Raw genomic sequence first — 15208 nt, 5'->3', positions numbered from 1 at the left:
GAAGATGACTCAAGGAAAATTCCCCATTCATTCCAGGGATTCAATAAATAGCACCAAATTCCAAGCAGACACTAATCAACTTATGAAGCTTAATTTTTTTTTCCAGGCAGCACTCATGCTTAATATCTGGAGGCAGGGGTCCTTTTGTCAGCATTAGTTGCATTAGGCTGGTCCACGCAGATCTGGAAAGTGTAAAGGAACTCAAATGTACTGACATAAGGGACAAGAGGGTTATTCAGCACAGTGGGGGAAAAATGAAACAAAGAGTTTCACAAGTTGCTGCAGCAGAGGGATGTGTGGTTCTTGGCATTGTTTTCTCTTTGAAAATGGGCAGCAGCAAGTAAATGTCGGAGGTGTTTGTTAGTGACTGAGGGTGCTGAAGAGACAATCAAATATTTGTGACAAAGGCAGAGACCTTGGATGTTATCATTGACACCCAGACGTCTCGAGAAAAGAGCAAATATTGCATTCATTGTATTGTCTCCTACTGTAAACGACAAAATGACATCTTTTACCAGGCTCATGTGTATTGATCGGCTTCAGCCCTTACTAACTAAAATACTGTAAATGGATGGGGGATAGGTTTGTCTGTTTGACAGTAATTAAGTGATACTCTCACTGTCTGAACAAAGAGATGACCCAATGAGGCCTCACACCACTGTGATCGCTCCTGTTTGGAGATCGCTTCTACTATTCATAAAAACAAGGCAGGCATTAAAATACTGAAAGATTAAAAACTCTCTTTCAGGAGTAATTTTTTGTACAGGAGACATTATCTTTTAATAAAACCAGACAGTATTCTCCACTGTGATATTTCCATCACATGCCTGGCCATGTAATCTCAGCACAACTCAGGTGTACAATGAACAGCCTGTACAGCCAGCACCCAGAGGAGGGAAATGTCATTCAGATGATTAATTAAAGCACCTGGGGAAGCTTGATATAGTGACTGATCAAAAAAACCCAACCAACCAACCCACAACCCAACCAATAAATGGCTCCAAGTGCTGTTGTGCCTCTAATAAGAAACTTTCTGCTACAGTTGTCGTTGCAATGTACCTGCATGTCACCCCAAAGGTGCTCAGAGGGTGCCAGTTACGAAGAGAACGGCAGAAACCCGGAACTGCTACAAAAGAGGATTTTCAGCCAGCTCAGAGCCCCCTGATCCGAATGGGAGGTGCCTCATTGCCCCATTTTGGTGGGTGGCTCTGGGCTCGCTGGGGCAGTTGCACTGGGAGCACAAGGGGAGCAGCCTCAGTGAGGGGGGTCCCGTGGGGTGCACCACCGCACCCGGCACGTGCCTTCCCTGCCTTTGGTCGTTTGATGGGGGTGGCAGTCTCCAGTGGGGATGGAGGGAGCAAGCTCTGGGTTTGGATGCCACTCTGGCACGGACAGACCCGGGCAGTGAAAATCCAGACCTGAGTGTTCAGCCCCTTGTTTTGTTACATTTGGCTTTCCATGTGGTTTCGAAGGGCACACCATGTACTTTATTCGGATTTAAACGTAGAATTTAAAAGCTATTTTTTACTAAATAACCAAACATGTAATTTGATTGCCTGCCTTTTATTGATATACATAATAGTCACTTATGTTCCACTGTAACAGAACAGCGTCCAAAAATAAAGTGACTTGGTCTTACTAAAATTGCCAGCACAGGTACTACTTTTCAGCCCTCTTTTCTGGGAAGCATGATATAGTATCAGATCCTGTAGTGATTTTTCCAGATCAAATTTACATTGATTCTAGTCTGTGCCTGATCTCTAATTTTTCCAGGCACAGTCATATTCTTCTGTTTAAGTTTTGTTTCTTAAATCCCCTGAAACACCAGGGTCTGACTCTGACCTCGCATCCTGAAACGAGTAGAGAGACTTCAAGACTTACTCCTTCCATGAATAGCAGTATAACCGCTGTGTAATTTTGTCTTCCATCGGGGAAATATTGCCTTGCAGTTTTGTTCAAGCCTGATCCCTTTGTCTGAAATGTAATCATCAGCAATTACCCATGTGCAGAGCATTTTGTCACAGTTACTTACTGCTCACAAGCCAGCCATACATAGTAAACAGTCCGATGTGGGGCCAGCCTCTCGCTGGTGTAAGCGGCTGTGAGAAGTCTGACAATAAAGCGATGCAAATCCACAACAGCTGGATTCTTGGCTCCTCACTTGGCTTCTGATTATTTAAAAAAAAAAAAAAAAAATCGCTTCCTTCTATAATTTTATTTGCATAAAACCACAACACAATAATTTGACAACTGCTCACCCTCATGCTGTGCATAGAAGCAAAACAGCTTAATACTGAACTGTGCCATCATTATTGGGTTTTTTTCCTGAAATCACACGTCTTTTGCTTTCTTTCCTATGCTGTGACTTACAAAAGTGACATACAGTGCAGCTGGGCTATGTGGTAAAATGAGTAATTCGTAGTTGCTAAAAGAAAAGGATTATTCTTCTGTTAACTCGTGGAACAAAGCTTCCCAATAAATGTCGTATTCTGCTATGCACTGAGTGCCTTTGTGCAGTTCATAGCACAAATCATACTGTTCCCCAGCGCTCATCCACAGCAGTGTTCTTTAATGCTTAACTCAGTGACCTCACAAAAATAATTGGTGTGAAGCAAATTTACTTAGCCCTCCGCCTTTATTTGTGGACTGAATGGCTCAGAGAATTGTGCATATTGTTTATGGAAATGAAGAGGGAGAAAAGAAAACAGAACGTTACTCTCCAGATAAAGATGGGCCCATGCACAGAAGAAACACAGGGGCTTAGCATGATGTCCCTGCCTGCATTATGGACACTTAATGAAAGATGCTGATCGACTAATAGAACTGCAAATCAGTTCAGTGACTGTGAAAATCCATTCCAGCTGCTGCGATTTAAAACTGTTAACATTTCTGATGTTGTTCTGAAGTTAAAATTTCACGTTTACCTGTGAGCTTGGGCTAGTAATTATCCCCCAAACGCAACCAGTAATGATTTATGAGCAGATTTCTGTTGATTTACAAGTGAAAAAAGCCCGGTTCTCATTTAGGCTCTGTATAAATCTGTACTCTAAAAAGCCCTATTTGAAACTTAAGGGAATTTCAGCACAAACTGGGTTCCCTCGTTGCCCCCCGTACCTCCACCCCGCGTTGTTAGTGCCCATGCAGCAGCCCCACGCCTGGCAGCTCCTTTCATACCCAGAGCTTTAGAAGGAGGCAGAGCAGGGGGGTGGGAAGGGTGCTGAAGAGCAGATCAAAACACTGCTTATTTGTCTGCCTATAGATTTATATGTATATATATGTAAATCTTCCCCGTGGAAAAAAAACCAACCAAAACCAACCTGATCCCTTAGTTTAAAACAGAGTGATAGACATAACAGAATAGTTTTGCTTGATGTGCATGTGATATAACCATACCACAAAAGCAGCTTACCAAACAGCTTGCAGAGATTAGCTAACAAGAACTAAGCTATTCTTTTCAGAAGGTGTTATTAGCATATTTTTCATCAATACTATACTTAACAGCTACTACATAGCAGGAAGTGGTATTTAACCTCTTGTTACAATGTAACGAGATTACTTTGTATGGTTATGTTACATTCCATTCATAAAGGCCCTCCTGTGTCCAGTTAATTAGATTCACTGTTTGGCAGCATTAACTGGAAAGAAAATGCAAGAAAATGTATTTGGAATATTGAAATTTTAAGCTTGTTTTGGTTTGTCTTTCTCCAAGGCTCTACTGAGAGCTCTACAAAACTTGATGTTGAGGGATAAGTGGCATTCATTAGACTATTCCACCAGGTTCTGATGATTATGGGGGTTTAATCACTTAAATCTTTAAAGGAAAGCTAATTCTCAAAGCTATAGTTATCTGAAACAGATGATCACCTGATTTTTTGAGGCAAAACCAGGTGAAACTATTTTTTGTTGATTTTGCTACAACACTCTGAGCTAGATGGGACCTTCTTGCCATAAGGCTTCTGCTTTGCAGCAAATTCAGGCTTGCTTTGAAAAAGGTCAGGCGTGTTTTGAAGATACTGCTCTGAATTTAGAGTTTGGAATAAAACTGTAAAGCAGGTGAGTATTGTGGGGTGTTCTATTTCTGTTTTGAAGTACTTCCACTGTCTTAATAATTTGCTTTTTTTTATTTCCCTGAAGATTTTGGGAGGATTTAAGATGGGTGATGGGAATGTTGTTATTTCAATGATCCAGTGTTAATTAACAAAAAATAATATGAAAGAAAAAATGAACTTGTGACAGCTGCATCTAGTTTGGCAGAGAGTTACAGCAGCATCTAGCTCTGGCAGAAGCCGTATAAGCTGTTCTGTGCTCCTACAAAAAAAAAATCTTGAAAAATAGTTAAACAAGCCTGCTTTTCCATCTTCTGTAAAAATACAGGCTCACCTCTGTGTAAAAGAAAAGGGAAAAAAAAAGAAGAAACTAATTAAATTCTGCAATCGAGTGTAACAATGCTACTATTTTGCTGTTTGGCTGTACAACGAGCATGTCTGGCCATAATATCACAGGCTGCAGTTTCTGTGCAGCAGCACAAAAGACACATCAGATCTTTTTTTTTTATTATTTTTTTTCCTGCCTTCCAACCACCCTCCTAAGGCTCATCAGCACAGCCCTTACCCTGTGACTTTTTTTAAGCTGAAGAAAAGTCTACCAGTGAACAGAAAATGTGTTTTCAAGCCCAAGATTACGACTAAAAAAATAACAAATTAGGAAAAAAATGTGCTGGGTTTTTTTTTTACCCCTGCATGAAAAAAGTGTTTCAGTTATACTGAACTGCCTTTTAAAAATATTATGAAAGTGCTAACATGCCATCATGAATTTTAGAGGATGCCTAGCTAGGTGGGGGAGTTAGATGAGCTACAATCCTGAGGACAGCCAGAGAACTAAGTGTGATTTGTTTTAGGAGTATGTCCATGTGGATTAAATCCACAAGCGAAATCATACCCTCAAAAGGGGTGGGGGGTGGGGGTTGGTGTGAGTGGCACTCTGGCTGCACCTCTGAGTCTTTCCCCGTTTTTCCAGGAGGTGGGGGGTGGTGGCCTTGGGGGTGTTATCCATCTCCCTGCTGGCAGCCCCCACCCGAGGGGACAGGCGCCTCCTGTAAACGGTCCTCATCCTTTTCAGTGCAAAGGCAACTTCCCCTGACAGGGGTAGCGATTTTCTGGGCTCAGAGCTGCGAGCGGGACCATGTGGATGGCGGAGCAGCATCCCACCAGCCTGCCCTGCCAGCTCGCCGGGGGTACCCACCTCGGCCAGCCCAGCAACACGAGCCTCCGCTTTGTGGGTGCCAAATGTCCCAAAGCAAACCAGCTTTCACCCCAGCTTCCCAGCCAGGCCGCCTCTGCCCTCCTTGCTGCGGGCCAGGGGATGCGATGGGTGCCAGGGGAGCACCCAGGAAGGCCCCCTCCCCAGGCGCTGCCTGCACCCAGCCCCCCAGGGTTTTGCTCGCTGGACCCTGCACCAGACAAGCAGCGTGGCAAATCTCAGCTTTGCCACTGCTGCTGCTTCAGATAAAAGCCTTACAACATTTTGTTTGTATGCTTCCAGGCTGCAAAGTTAATTTGAAGGGACACTGTCAAGGTTAGCAAGCTCACAATTTGATTTGACTGGCCGTGCGTGTTTCTTAATAACTATTTGAAAAGTCTATATAGTTCTACTTTTTTTTTTTTTTTTTTTTTTGGCCCTCAAGACAAAGATATTTCTCCAGGGAAATATATCAAAGCTGCAGGTCTGACTTCATGGGCAATCCTGCTAAATCTGCCCAGTGTTCATACATAATAGAGGAAAAGCAAATTAGAATGAAAGCAAGCTTCCTTTTCAAGCTTTCCAAAGGAATGAGTTTATTTAAAAAAAAAAAAAAAAAAAAAGCTGAACCAAGAGGAGGATTTTATAAGTGATGTACAACTCTTTAAGCAAAACTCTTTGAAATTTAAAAACCAAACAAACATAGCAAGTATTTGTCAGTGGATTATGGGGCACTTATTGACTCCTACAGTGGTTCCCACACTTCCCAGGGTCGCACTTAAATAACGTCCCCTCACATCTGCTCCAGCCCCTCCAGATATAACTGATAAATCCTGACATTCAGCCTTTTCCACTGTAATTACTGTGTGCTAGACTTATCAATTATTCAGTCGATAACCCATAAGATATGTATCCTTGTATATCTACTTGCAGAATCTTCCTTTTCCTCCTGTTCCTGTGACCTTGCTCAATGAAACAGAACGTGGTGAAGGTTTCATGTTCTTTACTTCTAGGGTTTGGTGTGGGTTTTTTTCAGGAATGAAATGAGGACATCTGCCCATGTTTCAAGGGCAACTAAGCCTTTTACTTCTTTACATTCTTTAGTTGTAGAGAGAAATTATGTAAATATGAGCCCTGAAATTTGCTCGCCATTTCAACAGGACTGTACTTATTTTTTGCAAGCATCTGAAAAATCTTTGCAACACTAGGGTCACCACCAGTAGGTGAATGAGTAACTGAGGCATTTGGAGTCCTTAGCATCTGAACATCAAACTTGGATAGTCCTTCTCCAACTGGTCACCTTATCACTGCTGGCTGTGAGATCAGTGATTTATTTTAAGATGCTGCAGAGTATGGATATCACCAAATTAAATGCCTTGTGGTACTTTGTATAAATCGTGTGGTGCTCAAAAAGTAACTTCCCTGAGTTTTGGTGTTTTTCATGTCTTTGTATACAACCTGTGACTCTTGAAAATACCGATCACCTTGCTCCAGCTGGTCAGGAGGGCAAGCATATTTTATACACTATTTATCAGGATCAGACCCACGGTATTTTCTCTTATGTTGTGATAAATTTTACCCCTACAGATACAAAACAGAACTGTTAGAAATATTGTGAATGCTAATGTGAATTTGGTTGAAAAGTTCCATTTCAACTGATTTGTTATTGTTCCACTTTCAAGGATAATTAAGCCAGATTTGATTGTAGTTTTCCCTCTTTCTGTATATTTTTTGTTTTTTTTCCCATTTCCCACTGCCACAATAGGGAAGTGAGAAAACACCTTAAAGGAGAAAAAAAACCACTACACTGGTTTTTTTTCTTTAAAGAAAGATTATTATTCAAATAACTTCTGGAAAGCAGCTTCAAATTGAATTTCTTCATTTTGCTTTTGAGACGTTACATGTTTGCTCATGACTTAGAATTACGGCCCAATCCCCTGGCATTACGGCTACAACCGGTAGGACGAGGAGCGCGGTAGCTGACCCTTCTCTGTGTTTCTTGCAGCTGCCGATGGGCTTTGCCTGGGACCCACCGCACAGAGCTCGCTGCGGCAGAACATGCCGCGCAGGTGGCCCCCAGCCCCAGCCCCGCAGTAGCCCCCAGCCTCTCAGCTCCCAGTCCCCAGCCCAGCCGCGCGGCAGCCCCCAGCCTCCCAGCGCCAGCCCTGCAGTAGCCCCCCGCGGCAGCCCTCAGCCCCCCGCCCCAGCGCCGAGCCCCGCGGCAGCCCCCAGCCCTACGGCAGCTTCTCAGCCGGCAGCCCCCAGCCCCAGCCGCGCGGCAGCCCCCAGCCCCAGCCCTACGGCAGCTTCTCAGCCGGCAGCCCCCAGCCCCAGCCCCGCGGCAGCCCCCAGCCCCAGCCCTACGGCAGATTCTCAGTCGGCAGCCCCCAGCCCCGCGGCAGCTTCTCGGCCCCCAGCCCAGCCCCGCGGCAGCTTCTCGGCCCCCAGCCCAGCCCCGCGGCAGCCCCCGGCCCCGCGGCGGCCCCGCGGCAGCCCCCGGCCCCGCGGCAGCCCCCGGCCCAGCCCCGCGGCGGCGGGCGGGAGCTGTCCAGCAGGGACCGGGCTGCGCGGCGCCCCCCGGCACGGAGCGGCTTCTCCCGCAGCAGGAGCAGCCGCGGGTGCCCTGAAAGCCGACAAACGCCGCTTGGCTGTTCTACATCAGGCGAAAATCGGGGGCGGTTTGATTTTAGCTCCTGTAAATTTTACAGAGCTGCGCTCCCCACCCGCAGGCAAGGCGCTGTGTAAGGGGGTGAGTCGCTCTCCGCTTCATGAGCGTCAACGCACACGCGGGCGCACACATTTGCAGCCTCGGCGTTTGTGCTGAGCTAATGTACAGCAGCCCACGACACCCTCGCTTCAGCTGCACGGTGGATGCCTCCCACACCTGAAATCCTTCCCCAAAAGGAAGGGTCCACCTGCACGGGCCACCGCGGGAAATAGGGTTCTGTTTGCCTTTCTGTAAAACTCTGTGTAATTCTGTCACAGGTTTTTAAAGGCTTCGTTGCATTGCCTATGTGAAACGAGCATCTGAAGAAGCTGTCTTAATCTCCTTCTGCAGCCTTTTCCCAAGCATCTTTTTTTTCCCCCAGAAGCTGTCCCAAGTCTTAGGACCCCTTCCAACTCACCTCCCACCGGTAAGCCAGTAAGGTTAAGACCAAAACACGACACATCTGTTCCACTTACTGTCTAAAAAGATAAGGGATAACTCTGTATGAGGGATCAATTATTTCAGCAACTTATGGAGTCATGCAGCAAAATTTAAATGCAGGCATTCTCCTGGGATTACTTATGTGCTTAAAGTTGGGCGCACACGGAAGCCGTTTGTTGAATCAGGGCCTAAAGTGGCACGCTATTGCTCAGTATAAATTATACTTTAAAGCTCATTCTAGAGCACCATGGCAAAATAAATCTTTATCTTAGCTACTTAGTACTAATGAAAAACAATATTATTGGTACTTTTCCTATAGCAGCTCACTTAAAGAGAAATGTTGCACAATTACAGAGAACGGCTAACCTTGCTTCTTGATCAACCTGATAATTAATAGGAATAGAGAAAAAGCCCTGTATTTCTGAGTGCTGATCAGGCAGCAAAGGCACTCCAAACATCTGAAGAAAAAACAGTTTGTTAATTGCTGTCTAGACAGTTTATTGCTGCAATAAGATCAAAACACAGAATACTGAGGTTTGTGGTATGAATCATGCAGACTAAACAATTGTTTTATTGCATTTACAGAGCACTTGATTTATAATGCAGTCAGCTTGGTAATAAAATTCCTCCATTGTATATCCTGAATAATTTCACCTCTTTTCACATCTCTGTTTTAATTCTATATCAAGATGTTTTACAAATGTCTGGATGGAGAGGGGTTTACTGTCATGTGTATATAAAGTTACTTATCTCGGGTCTCTGTTATGCCATCACTGAGCATACAGTGTTCAGCTGAGCCTCGGTCAGCTGATGGTATTGTGGATACACTGAAGAACAGATTTATTGGGCTGCAGTCTGCAGTGAGTGCACTAGAGGGAAAGTAAGACTGTCCCACTGCAAGAGGTTTCATTCCATGTCACATTGAGCCAAAAGGGATCAACCAGGCAAGTGACTTTTTTTAAATTTTATTACTCTACAAAACTTCTTTCTGTTGAGAAGAAAGAGTAATCAGTCTGCTTCTGTGTGTATCTCTGAGGCTGAAGGGGAGTTTTTCTGGGAACCAAGAAACTTCGGGGATGATGGGAATTCTTGTCTTTATTGAGCGCTGAGCTTGGCTAAGGGGATAGTTGCATGAAAACAGTCTGTGCCAAGTGCCAGCTTGCCTTGGGACCATAAAGTGATGTTGCCTGTGTCTTTGTGTAAGACAACTTTGTATTTTTTTCATTTCCTAGTTTTGACAAATTATGATCACCCCAATATCCATGACGAGCAAGGAAATGATAGATCAGATTGTAGTTTTGAAGCAAAATCAAACCAGAGACCTAAGTCGTGAGAATCCTAATTCCACAAATTACAGACTGCAATCCTGGTCCCATTGAGTGCAGTGGAAATGCTGCCATGGACTTCACTGGGTCACCGTTGCACCTACAAAGGTAATGAGCTGCTTTTTAATAGACCTGACAGTGCTGGGGTAAAGCAGGATGATGCTTCTCACTTTATAATCACCTCTTTACATAGGATTTTGAAGTAAAAGCTGTTTGGGTTTTTTTGCAGAGTAACTCCCTGATTAAGATCTGTGCTGTCTCATTGTAACATTTTAACTTGAATACTGTCACTGTAGTTCTATTTCAAGTTAAGGTTTTTAAATGGGCAGACCTACCAGGCCTGACTGGTAAAATATGTCTGGAGTGGAGGTATCTTTGCATATATCTATACCTGGCTTCAACAGTGAAAGTTGATATTCCTGATGGTCAAACAAAACTTCTTCTAGAACAGCACAAGTCTGTATCAAGACCATTCTGCTCACAAAGCTGCTGTACGGACTCTTCATTATCTCCTGGTACAAACTGCAGTTCAGAGAAAATATTACCACAGAAAATGCTCTGTTATAATTTTTTACTCCTGCTGCTACATTGCCTGTCTGCCTTGGAATTCCTTTTGCAGCTCAGCAGGAAGACCAGAGTGGCTCTGTTTCAAGCTGCATCTGGACCACCGGCTTCCACCTAGGGCAGAACTAACCTTCCTGAACGTCCCTAGCACACGATGAGCTGAATTTGCAGGGGAGAGATGGTCCCTGAGAAGCACAGAGGCGTTGCAGAGGAAGACCACTGAAGGAAGGAGCTGGCATGAGCAAAGGTAGGGGTCTGGGTACCAACCCTGACAGTGTCTGTCTTGTGACTGATCCTACAGGCTTTGTGTTTCTGGAAAGCGGGGGTCTGTGGAACACACTCAGATGAGGAGCCTGTTGAAGGCTGATGCACTTTCAAAAGAGACCCACGGGTCCTTGGAGACCCAGAGAAGCTCAGACACATGACCTGCTGGAGAAGGGAATGGGTAGATACCGTGTTCCCCAGAATACCACCTCCACAAACCTCTAGTCTTTCTTCTCTAAATGACAGAGAAACAAATACAAGCGGAGAACAAGAAAACGCTTTTTTAAATACATTGTTTATTAAAAAAAAAATAAGAAATTAGTGATAGTCTCAGACAAAAGGAAATACTAAAGCCCACCATGTTAAGGTAGGGCAAAACAGGCCAATGGGCTTCTAGCAGCAGGGATCAATGCCTTGTGAACAGAGTGCTGCTGAAAAAAAAATCTGAGATGTAAACAGAATTCAGTAATCTTACAAGCAATCAGGAACGGATCATTTAGACCTCGAGATTTTCATGAATAAAATTGTAAAGTAAATCTATAATGTTGATGTCAATAATGCAGAACTACAGTTTTTCAGTTTTGAAAGTCCAGAACAACTATTTGGTTACTTTCTAACAAAAGAGAGAATCTATTACCACCTGAGAGGATTTGGCATTAAATCACCTGGTGGAAATAGCAAAAGCTGTTTTCAGAGTCCAGCTTCTATACGGGTGTTTCTTAAAGCCGAGTATGTATTTCTGGAACGGGTGCCCTTGTTTTGTGTGTTAGGACGCTGACACACACTGCTCAATCTACCAGAGCTTTTTGACATTGATTCAGGCAGTTTTCACCTCTGGATATCCAATGCTTCATGTGTAACATGATGTCAGTCACCAGCACATTAAGAAAAATTTGCAGTATCGTTTCTGCATGCGTTGCCCAAGATGCTTTAGAGTCCATCCTCTGCTGCAGAGGACCTACCAGGCTGCTCTTCACCACCCCACTACTAATGGCCAAAAGGCACCAACAAGGGTGAAGGTATTCTTATGAAGACCTTCAAGAGAAAATTACAGGAATTTGTTTTGCCCACTTTTCAGCCTAATTTTGGCTTACTCATCCTCAATGGCCTTGAGTGTGTTATTCTAGAGAACAACCTCCCCCACCTGCTCAGAGTGTGAACCCAGGCAGGAGGGCAGCACAGATGATGTGTCCTCTGGTCCAAAACTGTCCTCAGGACAAAAGAGCAGAGGAATTTATGGTGGGGAAAGGCTGAGTGAGAGAAGGATTATGTCTAGGGAAAGGCACCAAAATGTTGTAGATACTGTGAGCAACAAATGTAGGTGCTGAAAGGCGTTATAGACCAAAGACCCAGGGATTTATAGCGCAACAGCCAGTATGTGACAGCCAGTGCTCCTCTGGCAAAGCACCTTCTCTCCCATCAGCGTAACACAAGCTGTTCCAACCACACGTACTCGAGGGCAATCAGCCCTTCGTGCTTTCTTTTACGTGGCTTTAAATGCTGTTAGAAGTATTTCTGTCGTTTATTGCTACTCAATAAAGTTTTATCTTGTGAAAGTCATGATTTATTTACTCCATCTTGCAGAACAGACATGTGCGTTCTCCCACATCAGCACCCCTTTACCAGATTCATAAAATGTGTTAACAATTCATTTAAAATTCATATACAAGCCAAGTACAGTTCCTTCACAAAGCTGCACCAAGTAATATAAAGCAGCACACGCCCTGACATATGGCACACTGTCAACGTATGCTCTTAAGGTCTCCCTCAGCTGTAAGTACTTCAGTGTGCTTTTGCAATCACTCTGTGTCCAGCCAGTCAGACAGCATCTTTCCAATTTCCAGTTATCACGGTGCTTTTGCTAATTTTCTTTCTCAGCTACCAGGAAAACACAGATTGTAAGAACAGTTGGTTTACAGAGGGACTGGTCAAGAGTTGATCAGCTACCTGTTTAATAGGGGACTTTCACCTGCCCAGACAAGATGCAGCTTATTGCTGGTCTGTGTGTGGGTTATGCAAGTGAAAAGGTAAGGTGAGAATCAAAATGAGGGTTTCTAATCCAGTGAACCCCTCTGGGAAGATCATTTTTGCCTGTAGCTCTTCCAGCAGTCCTTCTTCTGAAAGGTGCAATCATTATGTAGCTTCAGTGACCTTTTACTAATGGCTGTGAAATATCTCTGGTTACTCCCTTTCCTCGGCATAGTTGGGTTGACTGCAGCATACCTGCTCACAGCACTGATATTTTCATTTTCCAGCACCAAAGGACCATGGCTCTGAACCTGACCCAGGAATATCTCATGTCCAGGTTCCTCGCAGCAAGATGCCCCACTTTCAACCTCAGCCAGGCAAAGAAGACTTATGGGAACACAACCTCAGGCTTCGTTATCCTCTGGTATCTCACAATATTTCCATAATTTTCAACCCAAGGAGAAGTGAGATCTGTGACACCGCTGCAGTGTACTTTTTTCCTTCCCTTCCTATTTTAACAGGGTTGTGCACTGGGAAAAGCACCCTGTTGTTTGTGAATTCCAGAGGGAAAACTATCGGCAATTTCGTGCTGACCTAAACAGTAACAATAAAATTTTGGGGTGTGGACAGGACATAAGCATGTGCTTCAGGCTTTAACTGTCCTTCAAAAGAGCATCCAGCTGGGTGGCTCTGCTCTGTGTGAAGTTAGGAAGAGTCCTTGCTGCATTCCTCACAATGTTGCTACACACATTTGTGCAATATTTGGCTTATTTGTGCAACATAATTAATGAAACATGTCTCATTGGCACCAGCATCCCTAGGGACCCTAAAGCAAATGGGAGCCTTTGAAGCCTTGAAGGGTCTTAAAGGCAGAAAATATTTACCACAAGTTTATTAAACCAAGCTTTACTGGTAATAAATTAGCAGCCTGTAGACGTGCCCTTTTCTTGAGGAGCTGACATTAATCTTTTAGAAAAATACAGTAACGATTTACAGTGTTCATAGCACCTTTCAATCCTCCCATTCACAAGCTGCCGATGCACTTTGCTACTGAAACCTCTAAGTTCAGCAAGGTGTCCCTTCCCAGGGCAGCTCCTCTGCAGAAAACAATGATGAGTCAGGGATTCCTGTCCATATGCAATTCTCAGAAAGTCTGTGAAAGACATCCAGCCTTATATAGCACTTACAGGCACATGTGAGCAAAACCCCACACATAACACCTTTGTGTTATTCCTTTTCCTGTAGCCACTGATCCACGATGCTGGAAATATTTTAAAGACATTGACCCAGAGTCTCAGTAATTGAGCTGGGGGTGGCCAACAGGTCTGTCCTGTCCCTACATCTGCAGTTTAGGTTATGTGATCTTACCATGCTGTTTCAAAAGCACAAAACACTGGAGGGGGGTGTTTACAGATTTGGACATCCCTTACACTGCACCATTGTATGGTAAATTATAGTGGAGCCTCTCCTGAGCTCATTAACAAAAGCCCATTGTTTGAGGGTGTTATATATCCCACGTGCCCTGCCCAGGAGTTATACTTGTATCATGAAAGTGTTGGCGAGTTCACATGAGAACTGTTTTCTAGTATTTCTGTTAGGATTTTTAATGACATTTGTGCAGGTGCACAGCTTAGAAAAGGGCTCTTCTCTCAGTCTACAGAGGTGTTCCAAAATTCAGCTGGAGCATCAGCCATTCCCAGCAATGCTTTATTTTTAACAGTGATCTCAAAATTTTGTGTCACATCACCCAGTATTACTCAGTTTTATTTATTAAAAGTGTCTTTGAGTATCCGTCCATTAAATAGGGCATATGAGTGGGGGCAGCTTGTACAGTTCAGTGAGCCAAATCAAGTGCAAGGCAATTGCGCTTGAGGATGCATGCAGATATTAGTAAGTTCATCTTCTCAGTGTAAACGCTGTCTTAAGTTAATAAATGATTAAGTTTTATTGCAGGATCAAGCCTTATGTTCCAGGCAGTTTATTCCTCACTGCGTTTGACATAACCAGGTAACTATTCAAAAGGCCCGAAACATGTGGACTGAACTGTGGCATCTGTGACCATGGCTTCATGGCAGAAAGGACTTGGTGACAGAAAGGGCTTAGAGTGTTCTAGCACCATTGCACCTTTCCCAGCTCCCATCCCAAGCTGGAAGTTTTGCATGTGTGTGTGTGTGTGTGTGTTTTTAAGCTGGATCCGTTCCCTGACCTGGATGACAGACCAATTTCACAACTAGATGGGCCACCACAGGAAGGACTGTGGTGCATGGAAGAAGCAACGTGGAAGGAGTCCTGGATTGCTGGAAACCACAGCTGCCTCAAAACTCACCATTGCGTGAACCCACAGCTCAGGTTAGTCATAGCCAGCGACGTGCAGCTGATGAGCGAGCACATGGGAGAATCGCTTCCCAGAAGGGTTGTGCAAGGGGCTGATACTCTGTCTTCTGAAATCCTGGAGGGCTGAAGCTTATTTGTACACCAAACAAGGCCCACTTGAAGTTTACTTGCAGAATTATCCCTCTCATACCATTCAGCTGTATATGTATTTCGTTGTAAAGAAAATATAGCTATGGCTTCTGCTAGGTTCCTTCATCTGTGGCCGTTACATTAGTGTTAAATGTTCGCTTGAGTTATACGTGTTAAAAGCAGTGCGTTGGGCAGGACTCTGAATAAATGCAAATCAGAGGTCAATCATCTGAAATAT

At 44.1% G+C, this 15208-nt stretch overlaps 1 long non-coding RNA gene across 1 annotated transcript; it reads left to right on the top strand.

Moving 5' to 3' along the window:
* Positions 1–9622: 9622 nt before the first annotated feature.
* On the top strand, positions 9623–13101 carry LOC130155707 (uncharacterized). Its single transcript, XR_008824202.1, has 3 exons — positions 9623–9819; positions 10331–10522; positions 12795–13101. It is a non-coding gene; the product is annotated as an uncharacterized LOC130155707 (long non-coding RNA).
* Positions 13102–15208: the final 2107 nt, after the last annotated feature.

The sequence above is a fragment of the Falco biarmicus genome, chromosome 10, assembly GCF_023638135.1.
Source record: "Falco biarmicus isolate bFalBia1 chromosome 10, bFalBia1.pri, whole genome shotgun sequence".
Taxonomy (NCBI): Eukaryota; Metazoa; Chordata; class Aves; order Falconiformes; family Falconidae; genus Falco; species Falco biarmicus.
This window is presented reverse-complemented; position numbering and strand designations above follow the sequence as displayed.